This window comes from Pan paniscus, chromosome 13 (assembly GCF_029289425.2).
Source record: "Pan paniscus chromosome 13, NHGRI_mPanPan1-v2.0_pri, whole genome shotgun sequence".
Taxonomy (NCBI): Eukaryota; Metazoa; Chordata; class Mammalia; order Primates; family Hominidae; genus Pan; species Pan paniscus.
This window is the reverse complement of record NC_073262.2, coordinates 20,145,042-20,165,264: the sequence shown is the minus strand read 5'-3', so window position 1 is coordinate 20,165,264 and position 20,223 is coordinate 20,145,042.

The window sequence follows — 20,223 nt, the reverse complement described above, 5'->3', positions numbered from 1 at the left end:
AACCTGCACAATGTGCACATGTACCCTAAAACTTAAAAGTATAATTAAAAAAAAATTACCTATTGGTTACAATGTTCACTATTTGGGTGAAGTGTTCATAAGAAGCCCAGATCTCACCATTACACAATATACTCATATAACAAACCTGCACATATACCCCCATAAATCTAAAATTTAAAATAAATAAATAGAAAGAAAGAACAAAAGATCTTTAGTTCTTTAGGAAGAACTAAAATATGGTATAATTTTGAGCAATTATAGGAGTTAGGGGGGAAGTACATTTGGCTCTGATGCTAGAAATGTTCTCTTTGACTAGCAAAGTGATTGTGATATTAGGCCTGGAGAAAAGAAAATGCACGCTCCTTAGTCCTGTACTAAACAATATCAACATAACATAGATGTTCATTTCTGGCTCTTAATTTTTAGAAACTCTCATAGACAAAGCATGGAAAACTGAGTGGCTACAAAACAAAATGTACATGTTCTCCACACTCACCGTGTAAAAAATAAAGGTTTAACTTGACAGAAACAGGGAGGTGAAAAGGGAAGAAAAACAGGTTGGGAAGGAAATACCTTCATTTTGCAAAACGGGGGGTCAAGAGATGCAGTTGAAAGCAACAGAACAAGAAATAGTAGTTTATATCTATTCTTTAAATGTATGTGGTAAGCAGTAGAGGAAGTTTAAAATACTAATATAGCTATCAAAAATTGGGAGGAGAGAGGAAGGGAAGGTAGGGGTGGTGCAAGTGAGGGAAATCCTCATGTAGCCCATTGGGAGAAATGGCCAGTTGACATAGCACTAAGAGTGGGCTTAGCCTATTATTTTGAGGTATGGAGGTAACCATCAAAGGTAAAACTGAAGAGAATTAAAAGTTCTTGCCTCTAGGCATTGGGAGGAGGGACAAAGAGTGTTTAGGGGAAAATGATTGGTGATTCTTGTCATAAGTCCTTTCTGATGTTTTTACTATTACTACAAGAAAATATTTTTCAAAATTAAAAACAAGTTTTATTTCACTGCTTTAGACTAGGCAGGGTTCTGATAGGAAACAGATTATATTCTCAACCCAAGTAACTGAGCAGAATTTTAACAGGACCATTTGCAATTGTGTGGGCAGGCTAGGGTAGGGAAACCTACAAGGCTGGCACAGTAGCCACCAGCATTCGGTTGCATTGACCACCCCTCGTCCTCAAAGGCCAGGAAAAGGAAGTCTCTGCTGAATCTGGCAAGAGAGTGGCTGTATGGCAAGGGATGTCTGACAAGAGCTGAGGCCTTTGCAGAGGACATCATGACCCATGGGTAACCACACAGGGAGAGGTCCCAGGGAAATAAATAACCTTCTTCACCCTGCTTTTCCTCCCCAGGATTCTCTTGTTGCTTCTTACCGGCCAGACCCAACCAGAAGCCAGAACTGTGCTGCCCAGTAAGAGAGCCACTAGCCACACTTAGCTATCTAAGTTAATCAAAATTAAATAAGGTTAAAAATTTAGTTCCTCAGTGCTCAATAACTGGTGGCTAGTGGCTGCCATCCTGGACAGGGTAGACATAGGACATGTTCATCATCAGTAAACGTTCTACTGGGCAAAGCTAATAAAGGGTAAAAGAGGGTCAAGACCTTGTTCATGAAGCTTATCCTCTGGGGCACAGAGGAAAAGGAGAAGGATGGTGAGTGGATCTGGGGGGACAAACAGAAGATGTGCAGCATGTACAGCACATTGAAATGCATCTTGCAAGATGCTCTATTAAAATATAATAAAAAACTGGAGTTTGGGAGTGTGTGTCAATAGTCGAATAAATGTGACAAACTGTACATACTGTTTCATTCTCATGGAGACTCAAGATATACATCAGCCTAGTAACAGCTCTGGGAAATCCTGGAAATCTATTTAATGTTTGTTTAAAAATAGGTGTTTCTCAAACATTTTTGGCTAAGAAACTTCTTTTGTTAATGCGAAGGGTGACAATATCAATTCACAGAGCTCTTTTGATAATGGACATTTATCATTTGTCGACTTCCAAGATCCAATCATTCTCCTTATTTGGGATGGGGGATCCCAAAGGAGACAGGAAGGTTGAATCTTTCTCCCCAGCACAGAAGCTGAATAGTAGCCAAGAAGCCTGCTACTTGGGGGGCATCAGATCCCCCTCAGCCATGCTGTGGTTATGAAAGGCACCACTCAGATCTCCTGCTCTGGGGGTATGATTGACAGCTCCAGCTGCTGCCTTCCTGATCCCTCCTTGAGTTCACACCACCCTTGCCCTGCTGCTTCCAGCAAGCGACTGAGGGCAGCAGGGATATTAAGAGGCATGCCCCCTCCCGCAGACATGGGCCCCTTTGAAGACATCTTTGGCTTGAGACTACTCGACGGCCCGTCTGAGACCTTCCTGCAGCCTGAGACACCCCTACACACTCTCTCTTCCCATGCCCCATTTCCCAGGTCTTACACCTGTACCTGTACTTAAAAGCTCTCCCTGCCATTCTGGCTTCCTCTCCTTTTTCCTTCACAGGCATTTCCCCCAGTAACTCTCCCACAAGTCTAGTCATGTCTTAGGGTCCACTTTCTGGAAGATCAGAACCAACACAACTCACCTGGATCTTGAGTAGTGACTCCAATATGTGGGAACACACAGAAATAATCCAGGCCAGAGTCCAACAACATGGGGGGGGTGCAGGGGCAGGTTTCTTGGATGCAGCTTGTTTGGCAGGTCCAGTGTTTTCTTTTAGTTTGCTTTCACAGAATCTGAGTGTCTTTAAGTGTGGTGTGTGTTCTGCCCCAACCCCCACTACCCACTATTATCTTACACCCATGAAAACTAGTTGTTCCTATTACCTGCCTGACACATGCAGGTATTTGAACTTGAAATCTCTAACTTAATGTGTACATCTGCCTAGGCGGTGAGAAATCACACCAGATTGCTCACAGCTTTTCGGAATCCTAGCCCAGTGACCCATGACTCCTACCCTCTGCCCACTATTTTACCATGATTTAGAGGCCATTATGTTTTAGGCAATGTAATTGCTCCAGTTATCTTTTGCCCTCTTCATTGGGCCTGGCTTCAGTTATTTTACCTCTATGTTAGAGATTCTCTTTGAGACACCTCTAAGTACCCGCTTTCCCCTCAGAACCTAATTTCTGGTTTCCAAGCCCTGGAGACATCATCCCTGAGTATCTTCTGTCTTCTTTCCTCATCAAGCCCATCCCTATTGCCTGCCTCATGTCTGCCCCATGGTCTACCCCTTCAAGCAGCCCCTGCCAGTGAAATTCACCTCACCATGGGCAGCTCGTATCACGTTGACCCTTAGCATGTATCCTAGCAGTCTCTGACTACACTCTCATTACATGGTATGTGCCTTTATATGGAATGGATATAATTCACCTGCAGTGAAATTTAGGTAGAGCTTGGACATTATATTAGACATCATTGAATCTTATATTGAGAAAATAATTATTTTTTCAATTCTGATTATATCAAAGAGAAAGTCTTAGTTTGATGCTAGTTTGGTGGTTAAAAACACCACTCCAACTCTTTCTAATTTCCCTTTTCAATAAAGAACAAGCTGGCCTCAGACTCAGGGGCTTGGGCCAACAACATTGGTCAGAATTTGATCATTGTTATTGTACTTATTTTTGTCATTGTTCTTATTTTGTCATTACCTCCTATGGCAGGGATATTTGTTTTCCTTTAGAGTATTGATTTAAAGTTTATTTTTAAAGTAAGTTTATTTAGAGAAACAGTAAATCACTTTAAGAAAATATTGCTAATAGCACTAGTGGTATTAAACCATTGCAAAAATCCTGAAAGGGACAGATAGATAAATCAAACAGGAGGAATATCACCCCAATCAACCTGCATAGCCACAGTTCCATGCCTATGTGCCTTCCATCTGGGTGCCACTAGGTGATCTTTATTGGTGAAGCCTGTTTGAGTTGGGTTTCCTTTTCTTTCCTTTTTTTTCTTTTCTTTTTTTCCTTTTTTTTGGAGTTGGAGTCTCACTCTGTTGCTCAGGCTGGAGTGCAGTGGCACGATCTCGGCTCACTACAACCCCCGCCTCCCGGGTTCAAGCAATTCTCCTGCCTCAGCTTCCCGAGTAGCTGGGATTACAGGTGCCTGCCACCACGCCCCATTAATTTTTGTATTTTTAGTAGAGAAGGGGTTTTGCCATGTTGGCCAGGCTGGTCTCAAATGCCTGACCTCAGGGTGTCACCCGCCTCGGCCTCCCAAAGTGCTGAGATTACAGGCGTGAGCCAACATGCCCAGCTAAGGTTTTCTATAACTTACAACATAAACTAACCTTAATGCCTAGCACTAGGCATAGAACAGGTGCTCAATAAATATTGTCAAAAAATAAACGTAAATACAATATGGAATGAATAATAGAAGACCTAATGTCAGAACTGTTATGTGGTAATACAGTCGTCCCTCAGTATTCAGAGGAGTTGGTTCCAGGACCCCCTGAGGCTACCCAGATAAACAGTTTCTCAAGTCCCTTATATAATACGATGTAATATTTGCATGTAACCTGCACACAACCTCCCATATACTTTAAATCATTTCTAGAACACTTACAATACCTAATGCAATGCAAATGCTATGTAAAGATTTATTATATTGTATGTTTTATTGTTGGGTTGTTATTTTCATTGTATTGTTTTCTCGAATATTTTTGATTCACAGTCAAAATCCTGGATGTGGAGTCCGAGATATGGAAGGCCAATTGGCTGCCAAATAAACGGGAGAGACAACATGTGCGGTGGCTTCAAGGGAGGAGTGAGAGTTGAGTTTAAACTAATGAAGTAAAGGCAGAGATGGGAGACTGAAAGGAAGGAAGGAAGACGCTGACACTTCTTCAGTGTGATTGTATGCCGTACACTGTGCTGGGTGCTGTTAATACAACAACCCTTCTGGCTATGTACTGTTTAACCCCATTAGAAATAAAGCAACAGGAGTTCAGAGAATTTAAGTAACTCGATTTAGGTCACTCAGCAACTAGCCAGGCCAGACATATACCCAGGCTGAAAGATGGCCAAGCTCATTAAGTCAGGCAGCTAGAATTGAGACCAGTGGTGAAATAGAATGAGAGCATTGATATGAATGTGGTTTATAAACTTTTAAGGGCTACGAAGATCATTCCAGAGGAATGAAGGAACAAGGAGAGAATTGTGTCAACAAAGACTGGCACATGGCAGGATTCCACTCACTTTCCACAAACTTTGAAGGAAGAAGTAGCTAACTGAATGTGAAGTTTCATTCACTAGAAACTAATAGAGAATTTACAATAACTTCTCCTGGATGGAAAGTAAGATCCATCATGTACATGTTAGACAAGAGAAGCATTTGATCCCTTATCTTCCTAGTTAACATTCATCTTGAACACTGATTATGTGACAGTCTTCCTAATACAAATAGCAAGGGGGATGGGGTTGGGGAGCACACAGATAAGAACAAAGTTTTGATGAGCTTTATGGAGACAGGAGATAATTTGTTGATATAAAAATACACCTGTAATCCCAGCACTTGGGGAGGCTGAGGCGGTGGATCACTTGAGGTCAGGAGTTTGAGACCAGCCTGGCCAACATGGTAAAACCCTGTCTCTACTAAAAATACAAAAATTAGCTGGGCGTGGTAGTGTGTGCTTGTAGTCCCAGCTACTCGTGAGGCTGAAGCAGGTAAATCGCTTGAACCAGGGAGGCAGAGGTTGCAGTGAGCTGAGATCACACCACTGCACTCCAGCCTGGGCGACAGAGCGAGACTCCGTCTCAAAAAAAAAAAGAGACGCTTTTGCATGTACTTCCTTTCCACCACCATCTGTCACCTAGGAAAACCTCTACAATCACAAAGCTTATCTGAAAATCTGACTATATTCAGGCAAGATTCAAACCAAGAGAAGTCAAACCTAGAGACACACAGTTATGAACTATAAACTGTTCATAAGGCCCTGGGGTTTTTTGGACCACTTGTGCCCTAACCAGCCTGTGGGCTCCCATGTTCATTATCCTCCCAAGTGTTCAGGCACATGGTATCAGGCATCAGGCAGTTTTTGTATTAGGAAGACTATCACATAATCAGTGTTAAAGATCAATGTTAACTAGGAAGATAAGGGATCAAATGCTTCTCTTGTTTAACATATACACGATGGATCTTACTTTCCATCCAGGAGAAGTTATTGTAAATTCTCTATATTAGTTTCCAGTGAATGAAACTTCAGATTCAATTAGCTCCTTCCTCCTTCGAAGTTTGTGGAAAGTGAGTGGAATCCTGCCATGTGCCAGACTTTGTTGACACAATTCTCTCTTTGTTCCTGCATTCCTTTGGAATGATCTTCATAGTCCTTAAAAGTTTGTAAACCATGTTCATATCAATGCTCTCATTCTATTTCACCACTGATCTCAATTCAGGCAGTTTTTGTTGCACAAAACCTCAGAAGCTAAAACAACGAACATTATTTGGCACGTGTCTGCAGAGCCCAGCAGGGCTCTACACTGGGCTTGACTGGACAGCTCTGCTGATCTCGGCTGGGAGCATTGAGGCATCTGGGGCTTGGCTATCACTCGGCCAGTCTAGGCCAGCCTTGGCTGCAGTGACTCAGCTCTGCTCCGGGTGTCTCTCACCCACCTCTGGAATCAGCGGGCTACCTCAGTCACGTCATTCTCACAACGATGGAAGCAGTGCAAGAGGAAAAGTGAAACATGCAGGAGCTCTTGAGGCCTAGTCTCCAGACTGGCACACCATCTTGTCTGCCTTATTCCACTGACCAACATAAACCACCAACTTGAGCCCAGAGTCTGGGTAGGAAAGCGCTGCACAGATGCATGGCAATGGACATGAATATAGTGAGGGTGAAGATGGGGACCATTACCGGCTCCAATCACACCTAGTCTGCAAAAGACTTGGCTCACTGGTTGGGCTTCCAAGAGGCTCCCTGAGGACAATGACTATATCTATTTATGTTATTTCATCTTTTCAATCACTTTGCAAAACAATATCATGGACTCCAACTTATAAAAGAGGATATCAAGTTTCCAAAACATGAAGAAATAAACTACTTAAAATCATCTGTCCTTTCACATTGGATAGCCCTTGAAATTGAACTCCAGCACCATTATCAGTTGCTAAAGTTCCCGAACCATTCCGGGGAGGGACCTTCTTAATGGTCCAAATCTCAGCCAGGCATTATTCTTGTGATTTCAGGGAGTGCGCAGCTCTGGGCTGAGGCCATTGAGACTTGTATTTGATGGAGAACCAGGCTTTAAGGAGAAGGAAACAGTATTTTGAATACAAGGCGCTTCTCTTATCTTCTATCAATAGATAAAGTTTTGGGATATGCACCTTCCACTAAGGCTCACAAAAGGTTTGGCAGCATTTTGAAAGGGCAAAACAAGTTTTTCTTTCTTTTCCCTCTCTTTTAAGGTGAAGTAGTTGCATTGATGGCCACTCTTGGCTCCCTACAGTGAAGTGACCTCAGACTTTGAGGGTTTTTCTACAGAGGTGGAGGTCAGGATGGGTCCTGGGAGGTGGGAGGGGGGTGCTGTGTCCAGCTCCCCAGCAGATGTACTATTGTGGCTGCCCTGGGGAAAGGCTGAGAACCTATGGGGAGGGTTGAGAAAAAATTTCCAGGAGCTTCATGGTGGCACCAGGCAGGAGGGAGTCCAGGGCCTTCCTCCACACATACTGTGCTTCTGCCTATAATCCACATCATACTCTACCCTGTGTGCATATCACATACTGAAGGAACCAAGCTTCAGTTCAGTTTGTTTCCAGCACCTTCATCTGCTAATGCCATGTTAGGCATGGGAGATACTAAGATGAACCATAAATGGTCCCTGCCTTTAAAGAGATTACAGGGTAGTGGGAACATTAGGAAAAAACAGAAAGGAAAAGAGAAATGCGATTGGGTGGCATAGATTGAATAGCCGAGGCAGCGTGTAAGAGGCAGTAAGATCCTCTGGAATGATGACTTCGAAGCTAGGAGTTGAAGTACAAGTGGAAATTTACCAGACAGAATCTGGAAGACAGACTTCCAAAGAAAGAGAAGATGCTGACTCAGTCTTGGCTATTAAAATGTCCATATTCCAAAAGCATGAGTATTGAATTCAGATGGCTGTCTAGAATCCTCCAACATACTGGACTCATCCAGGACTCTCTGAGCCTTAGTTGCTTCATCTGTGAAATGGGAATAATCTTAGGTACCTGACAGCAGTGTGCTGACAACTAAATGAAATACAGTTTGTGAAAACATTTTACAGGCTATAAAGTGTAACCTCTGCAGATGTTCATTGCTCTTATCATTGTTAGTGCTATTACTATTCATCATTAATTTGGGACTTAGTTGGAAACTATGGATTCAGAGACAGATAAAGCAGATCACCCTGCCCTCAAGGTGATCACAGTCTGATAATAATGTCACATTATTGTAGGGCTTATTGTGTGCATGTCCTGTTCCCAGCACTCTATGGCTATTACCTCATTTCATCCTCATGCCCACCTGAGAAGCAGGTGCTATGGTCATCTTCATTTTTCAGTTGGAGGAAACAGGGACACAGAGGGATTAAGGAACTTGTAGAAGGCCACTCAGCTGATGGGTGGTAGTGCCCAGATGTGAACCCAGACATGGTGGCTCCAGAGAATGCACCTTCACCACTACCCCACACGAGTAGACAGTCAGCTAAGAGACAACCACAATATGATGTCATAAATGTTGTGAGCCTGTTACAATGCAGTAAGTGTGCCCGATGTCCTGGGATAATAAGGGGGTGTATGTTGAGTGAGGGGGTGGGGGAGTTGTCAGCAAAGTCTTCTTAGAGGAGATGGTCCCTGAACTGAGGTCTGGCTAAAAGGTGGAGCAAATTGTGCCCTGCAAGAAGAGCAATATGAACAAAGCCCCCAGAACTGAGAGCAGAACTGCTGTCCTCAGTGTGGGAGGGACAGAGAGAAGGGGCAGGGTATGGCTGAAGATGTGGCAGGAGCCAGGTCCTGAAGGGCTGGGGCACCATGCTAAGAAGCCCCAACTGTCTTCTGAGGGCAGCAGAGTGCAGAGGTGCACTGTGTGTGGAGGGGAACCCGGGGTGCCTCCCTCCTGCCTGGTCCCACCATGAAGCTCCTGAGCATTTTTTGTCAAGCCTTCCCATAGGTTCTCAGCCTTTCCCCACGGTGGTCCCGTAACACCTCTGCTGGGAAGCTAGACAAGCACATACCTCCCACCACCCAGTACCCATCCTGACCTCCACCTCTGTAGAAAAACACTCAGAAGACAGTTGGGGTTCCTTAGCATGTGTTGGAAGACTCACTCCAACTACAGTGTGGTTGACATACCAGGAGAGGGGATTATGGGCAATAGCTGGAGGCAGAGAGACAGTTCAAGTTCTGACACAAAAATCCAGCTGCTAGGACTGGTATCTGAAGGTGGAGTTGTGGCATAGGGGACGGAATGTTTGAGAACTGCTAAGATATAGCAATTGGTGAAAGAGAAAGAGAAAGAGAAAGAGGAATCAAGAGTGACTACTGAAGCCCAGTCAACATAACAAGACTTTGTCTCTACTAAATATAAAAATAAATTAGCCAGGATTCATGGCGCATGCCTGTAGTCCCAGCTACTCAGGAGGCTAAGGTGGGAGGATCATTTGAGCCCAGGAGGAAGAGGCTGCAATGAGCTATGATCGCACCACTGCACTCTAGCCTGGGTGACAGAGAGAGATCCTGTCTTAAACAAAAAAAAAAAAGAGGTCCCTGTTCTGGGTGACTGGGTGGGTCAGGATGGCAGGCAGCAGGATCCGAAGGTGAAGATCTGGGAAATGCTGACATTTAAGGGAGGGCCGAGGAGGCAGAGCCCAGGGAAATCTGACACAAGCAAGCAGAAGAGAAAGAGGAAAACAAGCGAGGATCCTCCAAGAATTCAAAGGAAGTTGAAGGGTGACGAATTTAGGTTAGATACCAAGAATTTACTTCCAACAAGAGTCCTGAGTCCTTAACCTAGAGGAGCATTTTTCCTTGTGATAGAAAAAGTCTTTGTTTTTAGTCTTATTTTTTTGTATTTGTCTTTGTCTTTCCAGACTTCATATTTCACTGCCTCACTCATTTAGTACTGATTAATTAATTTCTCAATATCTTTGTCTACTCATTACTGCTCTCTGCACACAGAGACATAACGGGATGGAGGAGGAGGTTCTGCTCATTGGTATTTGCAATGTGCTGAGACTGATGAATGAAACGCTAAACACACTGTCACCATCACCAATAATAGTAGCAACTGACTCAGCCCCCATTTATTGAGCATCTATTACATACAAGGTGTTCTGTTATGAGTTGCAAAAACATGGCCAATAAACAAGGTAGACATGATGACATTTCTCTTTTGCAGAGGGAGAAACTAAGCCTTGGAGAAGTTAAGTGAGCAGCTGAATATCACACAGCAAATAATAAATAACAATGGAACATATGCATATAGCCCTCAGGCAGCCCCCCAAAAATTTCACCAAAAGACTTCCTTGCCATCCTTGCTGATTTGTGAGCAGAGAATGAGTTATGTGTGGAACGCGGAGAGGGGGTGGGGGTGGAGCAAAGCAAAGAGGGATAAGAGGACCCAGGTTAGGGAATGACTGTTCTCAACCCCAGTATTCGAAGTCATTAGCTGTGCCTTCACACACTTAGCACAGGCTCTTTCAGAAAACAATAAGCACCTGAATGGCTTTTCATGCTAGCCACAGGAGAAACTGAACACACTGATGCAAAAATTCTGGCCAGCTTTCCTTCAAGAACACAACTTATAAATCATTCATTCACTTAACAAATATTTACCAAGCACCTACTAGATTCAAGCATTGAACTGGGCCAGGGATACAAGAACAAACAACAAACCAACCAATCAGTGGGTGAGAAAGAAGAGGGTGTCTTCTTGGGTTGTCTCTGAGGAGGGGACACTTGGAGAGTGAAAATGGTCAGCAGGGGAGGTGGAGGGCCCTTTGGGCAGAGAGGCAGCTTGGCAAAGGTCTCTCTTCTCACACTGGGTTTGCACCACTCCTCACCTCTTTATCTTGCAAACTCCAACTTATCCCTTAAAACTCTGGGAAGGTTTGCCTGACCTCCAGGGCTAGTTTTGCAGGTTTCCTGCGGGCTTCTTGTGCATCTTGAGTGCAGTTCTGTAGTAACAGGTATTTGCAGGTGTCCCAGCCTGTCTATCCCTAAGTCTGAGCTCTCTGGAGGAAGGGGGCGTATCTTCTGGCTCTATGTCTCCAGTTCGGGCTCAGAGTAGATCCTCGATAAACATAGTGGAATTGCTGCAGCATGCTGCAATACATGTCTAAGGATACATCAGGACACTTTGGGTGGTCTTGGGCAATACTGCCCAGTTAACCACTTTGCAGTTCCTTTTTGAGGAAAGTAATGGAAAGATTGGAGGTCCAGGCTCTGCCAGAAGGACTTGAGCAAATCACTTAAGGTTTTGTTTTCCTCTTTTATCCAATGCGAGCGTTAGACCAACCTTATGGGCCTGGGATGGTATATGGTTTATCAGAACCCATGCGTAGGCTGTTTGCACAAGAACAAGTCCAAGTTAGCCTGAAGTTATTGCTACTTTTTGACATTGTGATTTTCTTTGCAATGGTCAATGGTGGGATCGATTACTGTGGCTGTTCCATGGGCACTTGAAACTAGAATATATTCCCTGTAGTCCACGTGGAGCAAAGAGACCTTACAGAAGGAAATTAACAAGCACATTTGGTCTTTGTTTAACTCTGACCTAAAATTCTGTGACATAATACTTCTCTTGTCTGTGATTCACTTGGAGTTTAATTTTGCAACAAGAACACAGCTCAGAGTGCCTGGTATGAGCTAAAATGGTAGCTAAAATATTTAGCATTGGTGAGGAACTTTAATTTTTGAACAGATAAAATGATTACATGGCTCAAAAAGAAAAATGATATAAAAAGATGTACATTGAGAACCTTGCCCCACTCTTGCTTTTACCTGCCCCATTTTGTGCTCCCATGAGTCACCAGAATCATTAGTTTCTCATCTGTCCTTCCAGAGCTTCTTATGCAAATACAAGCATGTGTGGGATTTTGTCAAAAGCATCTTTAGTATCTATAGAGATTATTACTCCTTGTTGTTGTTGTTGTTGTTGTTTTCTCTCCTTAGGTCTATTTTGATGAACTGTCTTTGCATTCTTAGAATAAGCTGACTTAGTCATGAAGTATTATGCTTTAGGAACGCTGCTGCATTCTGATTGCTAATGTTTTATTTAAGATTTATGAATCAATATTCATGTGTGAAATTCATTTATCATTTCTTTTTGTACAGCCTTTGTTATCAGTGTTATCCTTTCTTGATAAAAGAAACTGGAAGTCTTTTGTTCCTTTTGTCTAGGCTCAGAAATGGTTGAAATAATGTTGGAGTCATCCGTCTTTATTTTATTTTTTTATTTTTTTAATTTTTTTTGAGTCTGTCGCCCAGGCTGGAGTGCAGTGGCCTGATCTCGGCTCACTGCAAGCTCCGCCTCCCAGGTTCACCCCATTCTCCTGCCTCAGCCTCCCGAGTAGCTGGGACTACAGGCGCCCGCCACCACGCCTGGCTAATTTTTTGTATTTTTAGTAGAGACGGAGGTTTCACCGTGTTAGACAGGATGGTCTTGATCTCCTGACCTCGTGATCTGCCCGCCTCTGCCTCCCAAAGTGCTGGGATTACAGGTGTGAGCCACCGCGCCCGGCCCCGTCTTTAAAGATTTGGTTAAATTTGAGAAACTTCTAGCCCTGGTGCTTTTGAATATTAGTTCCTTCTTAATTTTCTCCAAATTTTTCTATGAAAATCGGTCTATCTGCATGTTCTGGAGTTGGTTTCAGTGAATTATATTCACCTAGAAAAGTAGCCGTATCTTTCAGATTCATGTTTATGTACATAAAATTGTGCAAAATAGTTTTAAATATTTCCTTGGTTTCTGCGTTATCTTCTTGTTACTTATTATGTTTGTTCTTTTGTTCTTGATAAGACTTATTTTGTTGTTTTTATTCCCCCAATGACCCAGTTATTCACTTATCATTTAATTTGCTTTTCCTTCTGTTATTTAACTCATTTATCCTTTTATTTCTACTTTCTTCCTTCTAGTTTTCTTTGGTTTATTTTGTTCCTCTTTTTTTTTCTAATTTTGAAGTTTCATTCTTAATTTCTTCAATTTCATTCCCTTTATAAAATTATTTTAGGCTACGACATTTCCTATGAGTACTGCTTTCGTTCTATCCTCTAGATTCAGAACATAATACGTAGTATTTTCATTATCATTGTCTTTTAGGAATCTGTATATTGGATTTGTAGCCAACTTTGACCCAAAAGTTGTTTAAATAACAACTTTCATAAAATTCTCCAATTCTGCATTAATTTTTAATTTTACTGCATTGTGAACAGAAAATGATGTCTACATTATTGCTACCTTTTGACATCGAGATTTTCTTTGCCATGGTCAATGGTAGGATTAATTACTGTGGCTGTTCCGTGGGCACTTGAAACTAAAATATATTCCCTAAATTCAGGGCACATAGTATGACATCTATCCATCATATCTACGTTTGTGATTATGTCGCTTAGGTCTTTTTATATCTTTATTTTCAGTCAAATTGATTTGAGAGGATGTGCTGCTTTTTCGAAACTGAGATGTAGAGAGGCCGAGGAGGTGCCAGTTCCTGCGGGAAGGTAGAGTATGGAGAAATCACAGGGTCTGTAGATCATCTCCAATCAAACATCACTCTGGCCGTAAAGAAAGGCCCCTGCCCCAAAATTCAACAAGGTCTATATTTTCTCATTTTTATGGGTATTATTTGAAAGGAGGAAGAATCAACTTTTTATTCAATCAGGTAATTTTTTATTGTTTTCTATCTTTCCTATACATAAATTTTGTTTCCCAAATCAAGTTGGAAAACTCAGTCCTCCTTTTCTATCTCCATGGTGGGTAGGACAAGGTCCTACTCATGGCTTGGTGGGGGATTTTAAATGGTGATGTTGCTAATAATTACACCTAAGCACTTACTATGAGACAAGTTCTCTTCTAGATACTTTGTATGTTTTAGATTATTTAATTCTTACATCAATTTATAATGCCGCCATTTTACAAATTAAAAAAAAAAAAAAAAAGCAAGGCACGTGGATGTAAAATAACTTGCCCAGGTTCAAACTGCTAGTGAGCGGCAGAGCCAGGACCCCAGCCTGAGACACTGTGCTCTGTTGCCGCTTTGAGACCAACTCACCCACTGGCTTCACTACATGCGTGAAGAAACAGGGACTTGAGTCTGCTAAGCAAGCTGCCGGGAGAACTAAAACTAGACCCCTGGTATTTGGACCTTTATCCAGAGCCTTCCTGCTGTGCATCGCTGCCCCTCACAATGCACAGAAGCTGTATTTGTGGCAGCAAGAGGTTGTCATTTGCTGGATGACATGGGCTAATGGTTTAATAGCAACTCCTGCCTACCTCACCTCACAGGACTGCAGGGCCAGCACCATAGGAGAAATAAAGATGATGTAATCAAATATTATCTAAATAATGTATACTTTTTGAGTCCTGAATAAATCACCCAGCTGTGGAATACATTCATGTTTAATATTACTAGGATATATAAAATGATTTAGGACTGGGGGGATTGGAAGTAAAGAAAACTAAAATTCCACAAGGGCTAAATCCTTCTAGGTGGGAAGACTTGTATTTTTTATAAGCACCTCCTCTCTCTCCAATTCCCATGCACATGACCTTCGTTCTTTGTTTATAGATTGTGGGTGTCACCCTTGGAAACAGGCATTTTCCCAGAACAAGTAAGAACTAATGTTAGCCAATAGGAGAGAATACTAGTCAGCCCTCAGGGGAGAGGATGGCCATTAAAATATAGTACATAAAGGGATGAGCTGCTGGTATTTATCTCCAAGTCCAGCTCGCAGAGCCTTTCTCTGTTGCCAAAAGTGATCTAACATCTCCCTGCATAGCTTGGCTTCAGATGGTGAGATTTTTATTATTTTTTCATTCCATTCCACATTCATTCCAGTAATTATGAAAAAAGAAAGGAGTTATGACGTATTTGGGGAGACTGACCCAGTGTATCAACTTTACTAAGAAAGGACATAATGGTTTTGGCAAGATAAGAGAATTTCATTCGGAAATTCCAAAGACATCCTATCCCAGTGGAATTACTTGACTTGCCAAAAATCAAAGTTGTTTAGCTGGGTGGGGCAGGGACCTAAGCCAGATGACTAAGGGTGACACTCCTGGACAATCCACACAAGAGGCTTTCAGAAAGACATTCTGATGCTGCGACTGGTGGTGTTCCACCTGCATTCATTCACGATGAGCCAGCAAGGTGAGATCGACAGCAAGCCCCAGAAACCTGGCCCTCTAGTGACACAGAATCTCTGTGAGGGGTATGGGAACAGAAACAGTGGTCTTTATCTCAAATTGTGACACTATAAAGTAGTCCCACTACCTGCCTACTTTGGGCCCTACAGCAGAAACTGAATAAAATGCATTCCTATTATCTTAAAGAACAAATTGACTCCCAAGCCCTCTAACCTAATATTAGTATGTGGTAAACGCCAGATGAAGATGAAAGTAGCTAAAACTTGGGATGAATTTCTTGGAAAGATTCTAGAATTTCCTTTCCCAGTTCTCCTAGTTTTCATTTCAAACAAGATTCTGAAATGGTTTCCTTGTGGTTCAGCTCAGATTCAAGAGAATTGCTTCAATGGTGTCTCCAACCCCCTTGGCCTAAATGTTCTCACTTGCAAAGAAGATTCCACTTAAGAGGAAGTGCAGCCAGTTAATGCTTAACCACAGCACCTCCTCCTCTACACCAAGTGAGAAAGTTGGGCTGGGCTGAAAAAAGGCTGAAAAAGGGTTAGTTTTGCATGAAACTGAGTGTAGGTATTGTTTGAAAACCAGAGAACCCCAGAACCTCAAATTTCATGGGCCTCCAAGATCATTTATTTCAAACCATATATCTAATTGCTCCAAAAAGAAAAAATCTCTCATCTGTTTGGCAAGCAGGTTTCTCTTCCCACAGAGGAACACAGTCAACCATAGGGCCTCTATAACTTACATGTCACATGGAATCCAGCCTTACTTGGTAAAGGGAACATCAGCAAAATATCTTAGTCATGGTCATTTGGTTACAAAGAAGAGAAAATCACTCAACTTTTAAATCATTTTTAAAGAGTTTATTGGAAGGAAAGCACAGGTTTCAGGGGAAGTAGAAAAATGTCAGATGCTTTGTCTCCCTCCCTCCCTCTCGCTCTCCCCCATCCTCCCCTTTTCCTCATCTCCAACTTCTGCTTCTCTCTGTAACTCATGCCTTTCTCTTGCTTTTGCAGCTTCCACTTCATTATTATTTTTTGGCTCTGACATAGGACAGTTTTTTTTGTTTGTTTTCTGTTTTTTACGTTTACCCTCATTTTTGTCATATTTTATTTTTTTCTGTGGAGAACCAGCCATGGAATTGGTTTTCAGCAATGGACACCTGACCTGACCAAAGCCAATAAATCATGAGACTTTTGCTGAGACTTCAGAGAGGTGGGATGTGGAGGGGAGAGGACATGAGGATGGAGCTGCCAAAGCCATCCTGCCACTGTGAAGCGCAAGACTAAGGCCAACACAGCAGAAAGGGCGAAGGGCTGGAAAGAAGCTAAGTCCTGATGGAGGCTTTCTGAAGTCTGAATCCCAGCTGTCCGTGAGACCAGTCCTGCTTTTCATTTCATGAGTCAATCACTATATTTCTTGCCTAAGTCATCCATTAGCACAGCTGTCAGCCTTGGATTGCCATTGAGTCAACCCCATTCCTCCACCTGGCCTTGCACTCCAGTTTCACGACTAGCCTAGTTAGGAAGGATGTGCTCAGGGGAAGTGCAGTTTAATGTGGTTTCTAGGATATTCTTTCCAGGGTAAAGGGGGGCAGAGGAAGAAAAAAATAATCAACCTCTTCCATTTATTTTCATTAATCAGAGTCCTTGATCTGACAATTAGCCTAATCATATTTTTACTGTCCTGTCTTCACTAAGGTCATGAATGTCAAAATATAAAAGATCAAAGTATGCAGAAATCACTTCAAACTTCATAAATAATGCTTGTGATTTTTTTCATATGCAAGTCTAATGAAAATTGAGAAAACGATGTGTGCATTTCATAGTTATTCTCTTGTGGACATGCCAACCTCAGTCTTAAAATTGAAGACTATATTTAATGACTTAGAGGTTCAAATTTCAGTCATAAATGAAATTGCATCTGGTAAGGTGTACCTTACATTCTGCTTCTTCATTATGAGACCATATAACCCAATTCTTTGATTTAGAAATATTTCCACTTTAATAAGTCATGACGCAAATAATCTTTCTCCAAAACTCTTGTTTCAAGACATCCAACTTACTGCACAAAATAGTAAATCTCAGGCTCAGAACTCCTTTCTTTGCCAAGAATTATACTAGTGAAGTTGTTCCTTGCCTCAATTAAAACTTACACTTGTTTAGAAAGGGCAAGAGCGTAACTTCCACATATATGTTTAAGTTCCACATCTAACATTGTATAGGAATAAACCAGATTCCACCAACTTTCTGTGTTGACACCCACAGGCAGTGCAGATTGCATCCTGGGAAAAAGAACAAGGGCCTGGCTCTATGCCCAGCTGTACATACTAGCTGTGTGGCCTTAGCAGGTTGTGTATAATCTCTCTAAGCCTCTGTTTCTTCACATATGAAGTACTGACCTTATACTTTATAGATTGTAATATCAACTTTATGGCTTTATTGGGGACTTGAAATGAGGTGGTGTATGTAAAGCACATAGTAGGCATTCAGTGTTCATTACCAGCTACTACTTAAGGTAATAATTGCCCTTCATAATAGAAACATTCATAATTCATAAATGTCCATTTCCTACCAGTTGTCAACATACATGCTATGTTGCTGTAAACCTTGCATAGTTATAAAATTAAATTTCCATCTTTCATAAATTGAAATGTAACATCACGCTAAAGCTACTGAAATGTCTGATTCTGCCACGGACTGGTTGTATAACTCGGGAGAAACATGTAATCAATTTGTGGCTTTGCTTCTGCGTTTGTAAAATGACAAGATTGGGCTGTTCTAAATGAATTTTAGTGCCTCTTCCAACTTTACCATTCTTCTGAGTCTTATATGTCAGTTAAATGGCTGTTTAATATATACGAGTCATCATGGGATAATTGCATGTTTATCGTAAAGAAACCCATACTCCTCTCGGAGGAAGACAAACTGCTGACATCTAAAATTAGTCTCTCAAATAATATTACCTCATGAAAGAAAAAGAAGTGATGGTAGTACAATTCATGCTCACATTTTGTAATTTTGGAAATCTCTAAAAATTATTCTCAAAGGTAGAAAGTGAAATTGAATTTAGGGACATAGAGATACTCACGGAAAAGTATGTAGCAGAACACACCATTAGGTCTACAATCTGCAACTCCATATATAAATAAGCCTCCAAACCCATGTTGCCTTAGTTATTGGAAATCCGAATGACTGACATATTTCTATTTTTCTAGAAATGCAAAACAGACTTGTGTAATTAACCATTCCTTTGGTATTTATTTTGAAACCAACTGTGCATTTCTTGGCCTCTTCACATACAAATAATGCCAACGCCTACGCAGTTCCACCGAATTCTTGAGCAGTTCTCACTCACTCTGCCCATTTTTTTCTTGCCCCCCTCTCCATTACCTCATAAATGGTGAACATTTCAGAAATAACGATCCCATTAGAAGAAGGTCTCTACATGTCGCCTATAAGGTTTGAGAGGAAAAATTCAAAAGATGCCTTCGCATAAAAGTGGGAAAGGGAGCAGAAATGAAATTTCTAATGGACATAGCAACACAAGAAAGCGCTGTGCATGAAGAACCCAGCTTCTCTCTGACAGATGGTACGCCATGCATGCAGCTAGATGAGCAGCGTTCACGGGCTTGCTCCATTGCAAATACAGAAACAATAAAAATGCATGTTGATTTTTAAACAGATGTGTAATTAAGCATGACATTCTGATAGAGGTTTACCAAGGCAGAACAGCTGGATTTGAGGAGTCCTAATATGGGATACTGTTTAAGTTATTTAAATGTGATTCCTAGGATGGCAAAACTTCAAGAACTTCAACTTGTCTGTGTGTGTGTGTCTTTGTGTCTGTGGGTTTATGTCTGTGTGTACATGTGTGAATACAACTGGATCTATGGCTTAAGGTGGTGCATACCCAGCCGAAATTTTCTTGGAGCTTAGAAAAGCAAAGGTTGCAAGCCTTATACTCAGTTGCCTTGGGCAAGCAAGAAAAATATCTGTCAAGACCCAGGTCTTGCTGTTAAGGCTGGAGTTGAGAAATGCCCTCCAAATGCCTTCAAGTCAACATTAGCTATGACAGAAGCAAGACTATTATTTAACAATAGCAGCAAACGTCAAAAACAAACTGTGCCTGGCATTTTGACAAGACACTATTGAAAGAGAACCACTTTTTCAGCACTTGTGTAACCGTGGGGGAGAACTTGACAATTAATATCCTGAGGTCTGGTAACAGGATTTCCAGGCTGCTTGGTGGTTTCCTTCTGATACAAATGAAAGGAGTAGGCAAGTGGAGGACATGGGCAAAAATAATCCGAAACAATGAGGCCTAGAGAAAAGGACTGATACATCAGAAATCAGGTACCTTGTGGCTAATTAAAATGTAACTCCTCCCTCAGGAGACTGCAGTCGCACGGTGGTGACACTATAAAGTATGAGGACAGAGCCATCATCCCTAGGTGAAAATAAGATGCTGACAAAACCTATCTCCTACCTCCCACCTCCTTTCCTCGCTCTCCAGCAGACTCATGCCATCCTGTGGCACCCTACCTAAGCTTCCCTCCATGGAAGCAGCCCCTGCCTGAACTGGCCAAACCCTCATCCCTGCCGTCAATCAATCAATTAATCAGTATAATAACAACCAGCCAGTTTCTGTCCTATGTCCTTAAGAATTTGCTCCCTGTTAACTAACCGATGAGTGGAGCTGTGGCAAGGTGTCAGCAAGCACAGTGATTCGTGTACTATGCTTCCTCTCATTTTGACAGAAACATTAGGGAAGCAACCTAATCCAAAGAAAATGCCAATGTGCTGGCTCCACACTCATGCTTTGAAGTGAATGAGGAGAGAGGGAAAGGAACCAATATTTCACTGGAAAGCCCTTATGAGCTAAGCCTTTGAAATGTTATCACAGTTGA